The 17,824-nt window shown below is 37.4% G+C and overlaps 1 long non-coding RNA gene across 1 annotated transcript; it reads right to left on the minus strand.

Moving 5' to 3' along the window:
- Window positions 1-3,748: 3,748 nt before the first annotated feature.
- On the minus strand, window positions 3,749-6,631 carry LOC125062106. Its single transcript, XR_007119187.1, has 3 exons — window positions 6,237-6,631; window positions 5,912-6,081; window positions 3,749-3,796 (listed from the first exon to the last, which is right to left on the minus strand). It is a non-coding gene; the product is annotated as an uncharacterized LOC125062106 (long non-coding RNA).
- Window positions 6,632-17,824: the final 11,193 nt, after the last annotated feature.

Genomic DNA, 17,824 nt, shown 5'->3' on the forward strand with positions numbered 1-17,824 from the left:
GTACTTACACGAATATACTCAGGATGCGTTTGCTTATGTACGTACATATGGTCGCCCTGACTTATTCGTTACGTTTACTTGCAACCCAGCATGGCCGGAAATAGTAAATGAATTAATGCCGGGTCAAAGCGCGATTGATAGGCATGATGTAGTCGCAAGAGTTTTTAGGTTGAAAGTTAAAAAACTTATGTCTGTTATTTCCAAAGGCAGAATATTTGGAGAAGTGATCTGCTTTATGTATTCCATAGAGTGGCAGAAGCGTGGCCTACCACATGTCCACATATTATTGTGGTTAAAAGACAAGTTGAGACCCGATCAAATTGATAATATTATCAGCGCAGAAATACCCGATCCAAGCACTGACAAGACACTTCATGATATTATAGTTAAAAACATGATTCATGGTCCATGTGGACCTGAAAATCCTCAGTGCCCTTGCATGAAAGATGGAAAATGCACAAAGAAATTTCCTCGCAAATTACACAAAGACACTGTCCACAGTGAAAACGGATACCCACTCTATCGTAGAAGAGCACCAGCAGACGGAGGTCGAACGGCATCTGTGAAACTACGAAATGTGAGTTACGTCACTATTGATAATAGTTGGGTGGTCCCTTATTCCGCTATTCTATTAAAAATATTTAACGCCCATATAAATGTTGAGGCTTGCAGTTCAGTGCGCGCTATCAAATATATCTGCAAATATATTAACAAAGGCAGTGACCCCACCGTTACACATCTAAGTGTACACTTAGAGAACGGTGAACGAGTTTATTTTACAGAAGATAATTTCCACGAGCGACTATCTACTCGACCAAAAACCACCCTTACAGCTTTTTTTGAACTTTGCATAAGAGATGAGTTTGCAAGAACTCTTATGTATGCTGAGGTACCGAGATATTACACATGGGACGCAACCAGAAAAACTTGGAAACGCCGAATTCAAGGAACTTCGGTTCAGAACTGGCCTGGTGTCAAATCTGGAGATGCCTTAGGACGGGTTTACACAGTCCATGTTACTAACATGGAATGTTTTTGTTTAAGGATGCTTCTACACCATGTGCGTGGGCCAACCTCTTTCAATGATCTCAAAAAATACAACAATCAAGAATTTTCAACATTTCGAGAGGCATGTGAGGCAAGAGGATTATTGGAGGATGACAATCATTGGAATATAACACTGGAAGAGGCTGCACAATGTAGATCAGCGGCCAAGGTGAGAATGCTTTTTGCTATACTAATAGCGACATGTGGGCTTTCAAACCCTCAACAACTGTGGGAAAGGTACAAAATTCAAATGGCCGACGATATTTTACACAGAGTACAACATCATAATTTTTAACGTCAAACGTTACATACAATGATTTCATTTTTAATGAAGCCCTAACAAAGATAGAAGACCAAGTCATAACTATAACTGGGAAAGATTTGTCAGATTTTGGGTTGAGCAGGCCGCAAAGAACTGGGGAAGTTTGCAGTGATATAATAAGAGAATTGAGTTACGATGCTGCTTCTTTACAACAACAAATAACTGAGTCTGTTCCGCGTCTAAATCCAGAACAAAGATTAGTTTTTGAGAATGTTGTGCAAAAAATCGAAAGTGGCGAAGGTGGTTTATTCTTTTTGGATGCGCCAGGAGGCACGGGTAAAACATTTCTTTTAAATTTACTTTTAGCCCAAATTCGTAAAGATAAAGGAGTTGCTGTTGCTGTAGCTTCTTCTGGAATAGCAGCTACGTTACTTAATGGTGGCCGAACGGCACATTCAGTACTTAAACTGCCATTGAACTTAGCTCATGAGGAAATGCCAGTTTGTAACATTACTAAAAATAGTGACCGTGGACGAATGTTACAGCAATGTAAGCTGTTGGTTTGGGATGAATGTACCATGTCCCACAAAAGAGCGATAGAAGCACTAGATCGGACCATAAAAGATATTAAGAGTAACCAAAGTATCATGGGTGGTATGGTGGTACTTTTAGCTGGCGATTTTAGACAGACTCTGCCGGTAATTACTAGAGGCACGCCGGCAGATGAAATAAATGCATGTTTAAAAGCGTCTCCATTATGGGTGCATGTAAAAAATTTTTGTCTGACTACAAATATGCGAGTACAACTGCACAGTGATACACAATTGGTGCAATATGCGGATGCTCTTCTGAAAATCGGAGAAGACCGTATGGAAACAAATAGTGACGGAATGATTACATTGAATCGTGAATTTTGTAATGTTGTCTGTAACATGGATGACTTAAAGAACAACGTCTATCCCGATCTTGCAACCAATATGAAGAACAGACAATGGCTGTGCGAAAGGGCAATTTTAGCACCGACAAACGAAGTAGTGGGGCAGATCAACGAACAAATCATGTCAGATGTGGAAGGTGATTTTGTTGAGTATCTGTCCGTAGACAATGTCATGGACACTGAGCAAGTGACATCGTTCCCTGTAGAATTTCTTAACTCCTTAGAATTATCGGGGGTGCCTTCCCATAAGTTGAGGCTAAAAGTAGGTGTCCCGGTCCTGTTGATGCGAAATCTTGACGCACCAAGAATGTGTAATGGCACACGTCTACAAATTACACACCTGGGACGCAATATTGTGAGAGCAATAATTATGACAGGAACAGCAAAGGGAGAAGAAGTGTTAATTCCCCGTATTCCAATAATCCCTACCGATTTGCCATTCCAATTCAAAAGAGTACAATTTCCCCTGAAAGCAGCATTCGCTATGACGATAAACAAAGCTCAAGGACAGACACTCAAAGTAGCTGGTGTTCATTTAGAAAAAAACTGTTTCTCCCATGGGCAACTGTATGTGGCGTGCTCACGAGTATCGAGTCCACAAAACCTACATGTTTTGACCAAAGAAGGAAAAACAAAAAATGTCGTATACAAAAACGTATTAAACTAAGTTAAGTCAGGGATCAGGGTCAGGAAAAGTCTACCTATGTTAATCTCAATAATTCAATGTGCCGGCTTCATTAGAATCGTTTCATTATAGTTTCAGAGCCTATTCAGTCCAAACAAATTTACACGAAGTAGTAGTTCTACGCAGACGAAGTCGCGGGTAACAGCTAGTTTATAATAAATGATAACACAGTACAATTTCGGTTCCTATATTTTTATAAAATATATTGATATAACATTAAGGTTTTGGATAAAAACATTATTCTGCTTTACACAAGTATGAAATACCATCATTACATACATGATGGTTTAAGTACTTATTAAGCTTTTTTAAATTTATCGTTCATAACTATTACTTTTTACAAACTAATTAGGAAATATATTAAAATAAATATATTTGTCTACAAAATAAAGTAGATGTTATTGATTAGCTCTATGTGAGGCTGGGTTTGAATTAGTTTTATTAAACTTAAGTTTGTTTTACTGAAAGTTATTTTGTAGTGTGTTAAAAGTTTACTATAATCATTAAATTAAATGTGTAAGTTATTATATTGTTCTTTTATTAACCTATAAAGTAACATGGCTTATATATTTTTCATTTCGGCTTAACTATGTATTTAACTCGGTTACTACGTTTTCTATAGGCAGTCATTAAATAAGTGGTAGATTTAATTAATCATTTTATTAATATAACAATATTATTAGATACAAAAAAATTATTATGAAGTACACAATTATCTTAAACACGGTAATACAATTTTTCATATAAAAATCATAGTTGTCCAAACTGCATTCAAAATAGATTAGTGGTCTCGGTTTAATATCTCTTCTTAACATTTCAATAATTGGTCATTTTCTTCCTCATTCTTGACAACTACCGCTGATGGCTGTAATACAATGGTTATCTGTTAAAATTGTAAATAGGGAGATGTGGTAGATCACTGTACTGACACAATAATATTGCGTAGCAATTGAATTATTGTAAAGTTAAGGAAAATAATAAAAAAACTTGCATAAAACACACAAAAACTTATATATGGAATATCTTTGTATTTCTAAGTAAAGTATCTTAAAAACATGTTTGATAATATTATAACTAAGCCAAATATTATTAAAAGTTTTATGGTAACAAGGCTTAGTAATTTCGCACACAGTATTTGATTCAGTACTATGAATAAAAAAATCTTGAGCACACCTATATTTAGACTCAAAAATCCAAATCCAAGTATGTACTTTAAAAACAATTATTTATTAATGAAACAAATCCAGAACCCATAAAGGCTATGTTTAGTGCTAAAGTGTAGTCAGCAGCAATAACTATCTTTTGATTGCTTCTATGTTTATTAAATAAGTTATGGCAATGTCATTTCCAACATTTAAAATTAACATTGATCACTTGAAATGGTATGAATTTGAGCAACTGAAAGCTTATATATTTGATCCAACATACCTAACATGATTATTTATACTTGTGTTCTGAAATCTGAACAATTAAATTAAATTCAACTTGATCAATTAAAATTAATACTTCTTATATTTCATGAATGGAATTTGAAGTTAGAAAACCTAAAAATATCTTTTATATTTGACATTTTTAACCAACAATTTAATTACGTTTCTTCTGTACATTAACGATCTACCGAATTTGGTTAGTAATAAATGCATTCTTTATGCGGATGATATCTCAGTGGTCGTGTCGAATGATACTACGCGTAACCACGAATCATTATTGAATGAAACAGTAAGAAATGTCACGGAATGGTTGGAAATTAATAATTTAAGTGTAAATGTAAAAAAAAACAACTTTATACAATTTCGGAATTATAATAATTGCAGACCTAATAACCTCAAAATCAATTATAAAAACGAGTCAATTGAAGAAGCTATATCAACCAAGTTTCTAGGCTTAACACTAGACCAAAATCTTAATTGGAAACAACACATTTTAACGATATGCACGCGCCTAAATAAATTTGTTTTTGCTTTGAGTCGAACTCGCAAAGTGGCTTCAAAACACGCAGCAATTATTGCTTATCACGGCTATGTTGCCTCAGTTTTGCGCTATGGTATCCTTTTATGGGGAAATTCGGTAGATGTGAGTAAAGTTTTTATTACTCAGAAAAAATGTATTAGGGCTATCATGGGCGTTGGACCCCTTATAAGTTGTAGACCAATTTTCCACGAACTGGGTATTCTGACAGTACCAAGTCTGTATATCTATGAAGCAGTGATGACTGTCAAGAAGCATCCACAATTCTTTAAAACTTACAAAGAAACTTGCTTTTATATACCAAGGGATCCAACACGGCTGCGGGTGCCTGCATGTTGCACCGCGCTATACTCGAAGAATTGTTACGCCATGGCTGTGAGAATATTTAATCACCTTCCTAAAAATTATAGATCACTGCCATGTAATGTTTTCAAGGGGAAGGTGATTAGATTTTTAAAGTCAAGGTGCTTTTACAGCGTAACCGAGTATTTAGAATATAAGTTTAACAATTACTCATAAATGACTTCTTATTGTGACATTTGCATGCCTGTTATTGTATGGCTGATTGTGCGGACTTTTCTTGTTGTTGTTTTTATTTTATTTTGTACCACTATCATTGCAAATAAAGGATTTATTTATTTATTTATTTATTTATTCTTTACAATGTCGCTTCGATTTAACCTATTACATTTGACTTCAAATTTGCCATCAAACAAACAAACTTTGTTAGCTATTTTTCTAGACACTGCTTATTCCTATTTATTTACTATGATAGTTATTATATTTCTAAAATAGTTTTAATAGAATTCAGTGTTTAAGAGTGTTAGTAAAAACATAGGTAATATTGTTGTTGTGTGTTTGACCTCTGAATCACTTAAAAAGGTTGCAATAGTAGTTTCGTGGCATCTAAAAAGTACCAACACTTGCACTTACACAAATGAATAAATATATAAACACTAATTTTTCTTCTTTATTATTCAACAAAATATTATATGAAAACATTGGTATTCACCTTTAGTAATATTTTGAAAATTGAAGATACCTATCCATCCTGTTTAATTTGAATCCTTAGACCATTTGCTGAGAGAATCACTTTTAGCGAGACATAATAATCTTTTTGTTAAGATAATATTCTTAAATTTTTTACAATATATCCACATGTTAGGTATACCTTGTTTCGTGCTGAAAAATAATTAATGTTTTTAAGTTGCTTTCGCTCATATAGGTACACCACGGCTGGTCAGTTGTCGGGTAAATACGAAGTATAAACTCTTAATTGGAAGTCATAAACAAAATACGTAACTTACGATTTACTAATAAATAAACTCACTACTTACCTTTAAGCGGCCCCATTGCCAGATGGGTTTTAATAATTTTCCTCGCTATTCTATTATTTTCCATCAGATAAATCATTTTTGAAATATTTTCAGTTTATCTTTTTGTTAATATTCTTCATTCGTCGTCAACCATTTTGTTTTATTAAAAATATTTTGTTTATGTATGATGAAAATTTTGACAATTAACTCTTTTTATAAAATAAAATGAGTCAATTGTCACGATATTAATAGACAACAACTCACTAGGTTACCTCCCTCCACTTATCAAGACGTAATGTAAAATTTCTTAACAGAATACCATGAGATTCCAAAAATTACGTCAGTGACGAAGGGAGCGCTGTTACTGCGTAGTGGACTCACGGAATAACAGTGAGTTACAGAATCGCAGGGCAGTATCAATTCACACATGGAAATTTTACGGTGTTAGAGTAATATATTCAATTCGTTCGTAACGGCACGGATTCGGCCAGCTTTACGAGACGGTTTAAAGCTAACTAATTTGGTTAATGATCAAAATTTGTGCCAGAAACGTTCGCTAGTACTAATATATGGAACTGACTCAACGGATTTGCACGTTAGGCTCATTAATCTTGTCCGTTTTATCTGTGAGAATACGTTTTCTTATAATGCTATCAATTAATTAATGTTAACCGTTTTGCTATTAAAGAGGTGCTTTAATAAGTTTGATAAGAAAATATTAATATTATCTAAGATATCGACGATAAACTTAATTATTACAATTACGTACTTATAATATTATGATTAAGAAATGGGAGTCATTAACCACAACATGTTGGTTCTGTGTAGTCAGTGCAATATTAATAAGATTACTGTGTGGGCTTCGGAGAATAAAGTTATAATGGAAATTTTGTGTTCTTTTAAACCTATAAGCAGCTAGAGTTGATTATTAATTATATATGTCACCGTAAAATTGTAAACACCGTTAGATTGTAATCTATCTCGCGAGATTATAAACTGTCAAAAGATTGTGAACCTCAACGAACTGCTTACAATTTAACGTATTATAATTCGGTAGTTATATGAAATTGTTGGAAAGTAAAATTAATCTGTAATTGACCAAAGAAGTTTGAATGATAACTAAGTTAGTGTAGTACAATCTACCGAATAATAATACGTTAAATTGTAAGCAGTAAGCTGAGGTTCACAATCTTTCGACAGTTTATAATCTCGCGAGATAGATTACAATCTAACGGTGTTTACAATTTTACGTTAACATACTGTACTCTCTACTAATTTCTGTGTAACGACTTCAGACACGGGTGTCCTAATTGATATAATGGATCCTTCACCCTTTTGCTAACGAACCAAAAGTCATCTATGGATGACTTTGGTTACAATATTTTTATACAATATTTGTATAGTAAAATAAATGTTTTGATGTCATTCCTTTAATAAATACTATTTTTTTTTCGAAGTACTAAAACTAATAACTGTTCTGCGTTTCATTGATATTTTTTATGGCAAGTAGAGGAAATCTTTTGTACCCAATTATAAGACGCGATGAGCAATCTTTATTAACAGTTAATATATATATACATTTCTAGAATAAGCAGTGTTGTCCTACTTGCTTCAGCGTGGGACTATCATCCCTTAGGTCGAAGGTTCGAGTCCTGGCTGTGCACCAATGGATTTTCCATGTGCGCATCTTACAATTGCTGACACATGAATTACCATTGTAAGGAAACAGGCATGTTCAAATCCAAAAACCGGCGATCTTTGTTAGATCAGTAGGTTTGACTGATCCTCCTATGAAACCTCTATGAAATAAAAATGACCAAAGAAAGGCATGTAATACAAGGTTAAAGCTGCGTATACATTAAGCGCGGCAAACCATCGAACATTGGCGCGCGCGGCGGCCGCGCTCTATGTAGACGGGGTCGACTCGAACATTGCCGCGCTCGAACGTGCCGCGGGTCGATCCGCTCGCTGTCGGTTTTTGAGACCGCATCAAAGGAGCTTCAGTCGTTGGCTCGCGCGCAGTTGGGACGGTTATAGTTTTGGTGATTTGGCTCGCGCGGCGAATACGTAAAAATGGGTGCGTACATATACAGTTGTACATATATAAAGTTGGATTTAAATATTGATGACAAAGCTATAACTTATAAAGTAACTAATATAACAATTATATATTAATTACATACAAAAAAATGGGTGCGTGTACTTATGTACGCGCGTAAGAAGTTATACTTCTCTGGCATTATTAAAAATAGTTTTTGAGTGAATCACAATGGAAGCGGCAGCCGCCCGACCACGCGCGTCCATACTCGCAGGTTTACAAGAGTGAACTGGTCTGACTATCCGCCGCGGTCTGTTCGTGATGGATCGCCTGCCGCGCGCGGCAGTCACGTCCAACTAAATTTATATCTACATATTGGCTCGCGCGGCAAATGAAGGTCAACTCTGGTCGAACATTGGCTCGCGCGGCTGCCGCGCTTAATTTATACGCAGCTTTATACTCGTATAGGATTGTAGCACCACTGGATTAATATTATTACATTTCTAGAAATGGGTTTGCAAACAGTATCGTAGTACTACATTATGACAAAAGTGTTTTGTTTCCTATTCTAAAGCATACAACAATCTAATAATTCGTCTAATACAGTAAATGTTAATAATGTTGATTATAAGTAAAATGATGCACAGCCGGGGATCGAACCTACGACCTCAGGAATGAGAGTCGCACGCCAGTGAGCCAACACTGATCTAATGTTAATAATTATAACATATGATATTTTGATATGATATTTCATCCGGCTTAATAAACATTAATTACGACCAATAATCTGTATGTCCGCATCAATTGGTTGTTTGCTGTGTAATTTGTGCCAGGGCTGAAAGGAAATCGGGAATGGGAATGAAGCTTTGATCCTTATTACATTAGAAAAAAAAATGCCTTAATTTTTTCTTCTCTGAATTTAATTTTATAAAAAGTCTTACCTTGTATAATTTGCAGTAAGTTTTTTTTATTATATACGTATGTAACAAATGGGCATTTACTTGAACAGTTTGTAAAGAAAGTTTTATATTTTTTTATCATATAAGGTCAGATCTGGTGAATCCTAAGGTACTTGAATATATGTTGTTCATTTTTAAATGTAATTATATGATTTTGGACAAATACACTGTGATATTTATAAATTTTAGTTATAGACATGTAGAGTCGGAAGCTAACTACGAAAAGTTTGGTATAGTTTGAAAGTTTGAGGTACCCAATTGAAATAGTTTACTATAACTAAACTATTTTCAATGCCTTGTCAGAAATAAGCAAATATTAATTATAAAAGAGAATACCAGGAATTTTGGGCGTGGCTTGAAAAGATTTTTTTTTTTTTTTTATAGAACGGGGGGCAAACGGGCAGGAGGCTCACCTGATGTTAAGTGATACCGCCGCCCATGGACACTCTCAATGCCAGAGGGCTCGCGAGTGCGTTGCCGGCCTTTCAAGAATAGATACGCTCTTTTCTTGAAGGACCCTAAGTCGAATTGGTTCGGAAATACTTCAGTGGGCAGCTGGTTCCACATAGTGATTGTGCGCGGCAAGAACTGCCTTGAAAAACGCTCAGTTGTGGAACGGCGGACGTCGAGGTGATACGGGTGGAATTTCGTATTCTGTCTCGACGTCCGATGATGAAATTCAGCTGCAGGTATTAATCCGAACAACTCCTCTGAACACTCTCCATGGTAAATGCGGTAGAAGATGCAGAGTGACCCCACATCTCTACGCAACGCCAAAGGATCAAGCCGCTCGGAGAGGGATTGGTCGTCGACGATTCGAACCGCTCTGCGTTGTATACGGTCAAGTGGAAGGAGCTGGTACTGGGGAGCCCCCGCCCAGAGGTGAGAGCAGTACTCCATGTGGGGCCGAATTTGCGCTTTATATAGTTGCATGCGGTGGCCCGGAGTGAAGTACCGTCTCGCCTTGCTGAGCACACCAAGCTTTTTGGAGGCTAATTTAGCCTTTCCCTCCAAGTGACCGCGAAACTGAACGTCGTTCGATATGTCAACGCCAAGTATTCCAATGCTGGCTGTGGCTTTAAGAAGAGTGTTTTCGAAAAGAGGAGTAGCGACAAAGGGTGTTTTTTTAGCGGAAAACGCGCAAACTTGTGTCTTCTTGGGGTTAAATTGGACTAGGTTTAGTCTGCCCCAGTCTGAGACTCCACGTAGTAGACGGCCACGGCCAGTGTAAAGAATATCCCCAGTGCTGTCATCCGCATAGCAGTGAATGTTGCTAAGTTGCAACATATCATTGATATGCAGAAGAAATAGGGTCGGGGATAGAACACAGCCTTGTGGAACCCCAGCGTTCACGGGTTTAAGGTCGGAACATGCTCCGTCGATGACGACCTTGATGCTCCGATCGGCCAGAAAGCTGGAGATCCAATCGCATAATTTCTCGGGAAGCCCATAGGCTGGAAGCTTCGAGAGCAGTGCTCTGTGCCACACCCGATCGAAGGCTTTCGCTATGTCCAAACTTACCGCCAGCGCCTCCCCCTTGGACTCAATTGCCTCTGCCCACCTATGGGTAAGGTATACAAGGAGGTCACCAGCTGAGCGACCACGACGAAAGCCGTACTGTGAATCGCTAAACTGGTGGCCTTCTAGATAACTCAAGAGCTGGCTATTAATAATGGTTTCCATTATTTTGGAGAACAAGGAGGTTATAGCTATTGGGCGATAGTTGGACGGATCAGAGCGATCGCCTTTTTTTGGGATCGGATGTATCGAAGCGGTCTTCCAGCACTTCGGGACAGTGCCGAGCGAGTACAGGTACCGGAAAAGGCGCGTTAAGACCGGAGCCAACTCAGGAGCACAAGTACGCAGCACAATTGGGGGGATACCATCCGGCCCGCTCGACTTATGAATGTCCAAGGAAGATAGTGCTTTGCGGACAGCACGTTGCCGGAATGTGATATCCGGCATCGAGGAATCACACCGCGAAATGGTCGGTGGTGATCTCCCTCGGTCATCCAAAGTCGAGTTGGACGCGAAGAGACAGCCCAAAAGGTCGGCCTTCTCCTTCGCAGTGTGGGCCAGAGAGTCATCCTCCCCGTGCAGTGGCGGAATGGAGGGCTGACAAAAATTCCCCTGGACAGCTTTGGCGAGAGACCAGAAGGCTCGAGTCCCTGAAGGGAGTTGGGCCAATCTCTCGCCAAATCTGGCAATGTGCTCTGACTTTGCCTTAGTGATTTCCCGTTTGAAGGACCTGGAGGCTGAGTTATATGCTGTTTTAAGTTCGCTGGTATTGGCATCACGAGATTTCGCCGCTTCCGCCCATGCCTTAAAGCATTCTCGCTTTCGACGCGAGGCCACCTTGCAAGAACATTTAAACCAGGGCTGAGACTTGCCACCGATCGGCACCGCAGAAAATGGAATAAAGAGTTCCATGCCCTGCAGAACCACTTCGGCGACAGAGGCGGCGACGGAATCTGGAGCTTCCGGCGAAAAGCACATAGGCCCCCAAGGGTAGGACGCAAAGAAAGACCGCATCCCGTCCCAATCTGCTGACTTATAGTGCCAAATACGGCGACAACCCAAAAAGCGGGGCCGTGAAGGGCGCGTAGATGGCACGGTACTCCGGACCACACAATGATCTGATGAACCCAATGGCGGGTCAACAGAGACTTGATAGTTCTCCGGATGTGAAGTCAGCAGAAGGTCCAACAAAGAGGGTTTATGACCATCCACATCTGGTATTCGCGTAATCGCAGGGACCATTTGTGTCAGGTCGTAGGCTAAAGCAAAGTCGTGAAAGGATCTTCCCGCGTGATCGGTAGTTTCAGAGCCGAGCCAATCGGCATGGTGGGCGTTAAAATCGCCAAGTATCACGATTTCAGCGGTAGGAACCCTTTCGAGCAGGGAATCGGTAGCCATTTGAATGTGCTCAATGAGTCGGTCAGTTTCGGTATTTCCGCTATGGGACCTATACAGGCATGCGTAGAATCGCGGATGGTCATCGCAGTCTATGTGCAGCCAGAGGTTAGATAGGTCCCTTCCTTCAAGCGTCCCGAGGCGACGAGAACAGATATCCTCTCTGACGTACACGCAAACTCCCGCCCGCGGCACAAACGAATGTTCCAATTTGTACCCCGGGTAGGAGAGGTAGGAAGTATCAGCCGGGGAGGAAATCTGAGTCTCGGTAAGAAAGAGCAAGGCCGGCTTCGCAGTCTCTAAATGGTAGTGGACTGCGTTGATATTGGTATTGAGCCCCCTAACATTTGTGAAGTCCACGGCGAGTGTGGATGGGGGTGCCTTTGTAGAATTGCTCCGTTTGCCCCGAGAACGATTAATGATGTTTTTACCGAGCGCAGAATTGCCCCCCCCAGAATACGAAGGGCAGCCTGTGCGTCCACCACCGGGCGCATAATGTCCCGGTATTGGACGCCCAGAGGGGGATTCTCCACCGCGAGCGCGTGTGGTACCCCCCTGGGGTAGATTCTGTTTTTTATTCTGCACCTTCATATTTCTAGTAGAGGGGGGGGGGGGGGAAATGGGCTCCGGGAGTCTCTCTCACCGCACGAAACGCGAGTACAATAAGGCGAACTTATTGCATCACTTCACGCCGGTTTTCTGAGAGACAGTGGTACTGCCCCGGTCGTGCCTGCCCATTTGGCTGAAGCCCGACGGCAACTGCATGGCACTCCCACTAGGAGCATGGCACTCCCACTAGGACATGGCACTCCCACTAGGACATGGCACTCCCACTAGGGCATGGCACTCCCACTAGGGCATGGCACTCCCACTAGGGCATGGCACTCCCACTAGGAAAAGATACTGAAATTATTTATATTCAATAACGTTGGTATCAAAGGTCCAGGTTCGCAGTAACACAAAAGAAAAATGAAATATTTTTTAGTTCAAAATATGGAGATCAAAGCTGGAGATATTTTAATTTAAAATTTTCGTGGCTCATTTCTAATATATACCTGTACGTTTCCTATTGAATACAATAATGATTGATGAGTGAATTTTTCAATAATATATAAAAACGGCTTACTGGAAACAAGGACGCTTTGTTATGTATTTCAATGAAAATAGTTGAATTTCATTGTTTACATTTACAACAATACTATTACCAAATAAATTCACTAAATTTTCAATCCAAGAGTGCAAGCTTAGAAGTCTTATGGTGTTTCATATGTTATTTTGGGGATACTTCTTCAGGATATTCCCTAAGCGCCTCACAACTAGCAAGTAGAGATCAGGATTTTGACATTTTGAGTTCGATAACAATCGTTGTCTTTGATCGACGACGGCGAGATGACCTGCGGATAAAGCTGCGTTATCTGACCTTGCCCCGGGTACGGAAGTCACGTATCTGGAGGCCTGGAGTGACACGGTGCATGGGGCTGGAAAGCGGGCTGCAATTGCTTGATTATTCTCAATTATTTGTGGGCGTAATTGGTAGGTATAACCTCGGACCAGAATTATTTTATTTCCATAACTTACTATTAATTAGCCCGCAAAAGGCGTACAAATTGTAATGTATCTCACTTTTAAAAGCGATTTTTCAGCGCCTAGGAAATTAAAATAACTAAGTAATTAACTTGAGTTCAGGAATGCGAATACCAATTCTCAAATAGCTAGTTAGTTATAATGAAATAGTAATATAGTTTGGTTTAATACAGTCCTATAAAATCAGTTCAGTATTTTTAAAATAGATTACGCATTTCTGGAGACAATATGACATAGAAAATGATGATGGTGCTTCGATAAAAGAAGACATTTCTTTTTTAATTCTTTGTGCTTGTAAGTCAGTTTAATCTCCAGAGCATTTACGTGACCTGCTCTTTGATTCGTTTCAAAGTAAAATTTCCGAAAGTCATAACTCGAATCTCAATTCTAGAGTAAGAATATTTTTTACAGAACAAAAAAGCTATAAAAATATCCCTGAATTAAAAATCAGGATAAAAATCAGAAAATCATTTGGATATTTTTTTAGTTATAATTGATTCTAGGATATATAAACTTATGGTACTATTTAAATATCGATATCGATATAGTCGTATATCAAATTAATACGCTTCACCTCTCATTGTCCTATAAGATATATTTCTCCAGTTAGGCGTTTTGATATCTGATAGGTAAAACATATTATGTATTAGATAATTTATCATTTTAATTAACTTTAATTAACTAAAATTAGAACTGGTAACAGAAGTCATTCTCGCTTACAAGTTACTTAGTTACAAAAACATATTTCGTCTTAATATAATCCATTGATTAATTATTTATAATAATTAGGAAGTAACGAGAATTCCTTAATAGAGAATACTAAAGTTAAATTATAAAAATGTAATAAACAAATCTATCAACTTTTATAAAAGTTAAATATTGAACTATAATGAATTATTGTATTGAGACTGAGAATATTGATTATATGTATACATTTTAACACGTAAACGTATGTTATTAAACGGTTACTCGACAAAATAGTTTAATTAAATTCCAAAATCACCCGTCACCCTCCTATCATAATCGTTTTGGCATCTAATACCGAAAATAATATTACTTAGTAGGCAAGGCATTTAAAAAATCTTCATTTATGCTAGCATTTAACCATTTTATCTGGTATCAATGCAAAAGATACAAAAATGTATCTCGGGTTTCGAGACTTTATAGAAACACGAACACAAACATTTGTTAAACGAAGTATCTTCAGTAAATCATTCATCTTTCTGGCATTTATTTAATCTGTTTCGGCCATCTGGCTTGATTGGAGATAAATTTATTGGACATTGATAGATGTCAGTGTACAGATGCTGATTTAAAAGCGACACTATAGTGATAGCGGTGAGAGTAGCGGAAATAATAGCGTTTATAACCCTGATAAAACGTTTATCTTTTTCACATGTATATTAAAATAGTTCTTAATTCCATATACTATAAATACAGAAAGAAAGGGACAGAATGAGAACATCAATATTTATGATGAATATCATAGTAACTCCATTGCAGAATCTAAATTGTATTAAAATGACCAGCTTAAAAAATGCCTAACAATAATTCAGTCACGTCACATCGTAAAATGTATTTGGTGTTTGATGTAAATTGTCATTTTCTATTACGATAAGGCTAAATTGGGCGAGTAGCTAAGAATTTCTACCTATGATCAGATTGTACCTTGTACCAAGGTAATTGGTTTTAATTTCGCACTGGCATGACTAAGATATTGTCAACTTTGTTATTTACAAAGGCTTGCCAACGCTCGGCACACTGTTACATAAAGAAATACAATACAAGATTAAATGTGTCAAGCACTTATGGGCATACAAAAAAAAACTTCGATTCATAAATTATAAAAAGTAAACGAAAATTAAGCCACAGCTCGATTGCTGCTCAATCTGAATATCGTTGAGTCTTGGCCAAAATGCGTTCTTCTGTTAGGACAATAGGGATGAAGGGATGCCTAGCCCCTAGGGTATCTAGAGGGTACACTTTGTTTGGTGGAAGGTTGGGGCAATCAACCTAATCTAATAGGTATTATATAATAAGTATAACGTTTCATCCACAGGCTCCATGATAAAGATCCATGATCAATCATATCATCGAACGATATATACTCTATTTTAACTGACTCATTTACTTTTATGTATTACTTAAAAACTTAAGACTTTTCTGTTCGGTACAGAGAAATTCAAAGCTCACAGTATATATTAACTTAGTAATAAGTTTTTAAATCAATACTAAATGGATTTGTTATCGAAAGTAGAATGAATGTGACAGAAACAGGAAGTTTGGTAAAAGTTTCCTTTTCCCTATGTAAGTTAATGTTTACCTTTCTTCCGATATTACTTTTATTGGACAGATTTATAGATATACACTATAGATGATATCAGGACAACCGTAGGAGTAAAAACCCTTATTTACAAGTATTTTTTATTCCCTACTGAATCGATGCCTGATAATTATATATAATATATCTTATACATGAATATATGAAGCAAAACACTTATTGTAATATATTGAACTATTATTACAAGTGGGTCTTAATATTAATTAAATAAAAATTATCAATTAAACCAATAAGAAGAATACAATTACCGGTCAGATATAAACATGGAATAATTGATATGAATATTACAATATTTAATTATAATTATTTAGGCTTTATACGTGTTTAAGTAACTTTTCCTTTCAGGCTGTTGCAGTTTCAGAACTCATGAAATAAGGCTTTTACGAGAATGAGCCTCGACGAACGGTTTTGCATAAATTTATGGTAAATTATATATCAACCTGTTGATAAATTTTTATGCCTAGTATATATATAATTATCAAATAAAATTACAAAATAAAACCATATATCTTAATATATATAAATTACGTGTCACGTTGTTTGTCCGCTATGGACTCCTCCTAAACTACCGAACCGATATCGATCAATTTTGCACACCGTGTGCAGTTTGATCTAACTTAAAAGATAGGATAGCTTACATCTCAATTTAAACCCGCAATATTATTTTATTGCAAAATATTTGTTTATTATTTGATAGTCACAATTCTAACAGATGGCGCTGTGTTGAGAGTACCAACGTGTCACATAAGCTAAAATTTAATGGCATAACCACCAGAAAAGCATGGTGGTCCCCATGACCGGTGTTCTCCTACCGTTTTCCTTGAATAGTTTGCTACTATGTAATATAACAAAAACTTTAGCCACAGCAACGCTTGGCCGTTCTGCTAGTATCTATATAATATGTAGGACCACCATACCATATGTTTTTTTTTTTTTTTTTTTTTAATTTCTTTATTTTACAAAAAAAATATAATACAATCATAACAAGTTACATTAGCAAACCGCTGTGATTTATATTCATGTAACCATAACAATCTTGTTTAGGAGCGCGACAAATGCATATAAAAGTAGTTTTTTAGTTTGCTGTTTATATTGGTTGGCGTTAGGCAATCTAATATGTGATTTGGTAGACCATTTATTAGCCGCGGTAGCAAATACCTCAACGTTCTCTCGCCGTATACGTTGTTTGCTCTTGATGTACAGAGCCGGACTTGCGTTACCGCTCGGGTCCGTACGTCATGCTCTACTCGTTTTTTTAAGTCGTCTCGAAAAAAGTGCTCGACTAGAAGACATTTATTAACTTTTTCTGATACGGGCAATATTTTACAGTGTTTGAAAACTCCTTTTTCTTCATTTTTATATGAGTCGAGCACATTTCTCGAGACAACGTGTTTGAGGATTCGCATTTGGAGGTTATGTATTCGGCTGAGATACGTTGGATAAGTTCTCCCGTAGCTACTTAGACCGTAATTGATGACTGATTCGCAAAGCGCGTTGTAAAGTGAAAGTTTGGTTTTAAATGGGATACGCTTTTTGAGTATTGTTATTTGTGCCAAAAACTGACGAAGTTTATCGCAGACGTATTCTATGTGTTGATTCCAATGCATATTTTTGTCTATAATTAATCCGAGATATTTTTGTTTATCGACTATTTGTATAGAAGGGCACTTGCACATTGTTGTTTTGTGGAGACAAGCGTGATCGTGAGCCACCAGTAGCTTCTTTTATGGAATTGGATTGTATGATAAGTAGTTTTGTCTTTTCAATATTAAGT

The sequence above is a fragment of the Pieris napi genome, chromosome W (genome assembly GCF_905475465.1).
Source record: "Pieris napi chromosome W, ilPieNapi1.2, whole genome shotgun sequence".
Classification (NCBI taxonomy): Eukaryota; Metazoa; Arthropoda; class Insecta; order Lepidoptera; family Pieridae; genus Pieris; species Pieris napi.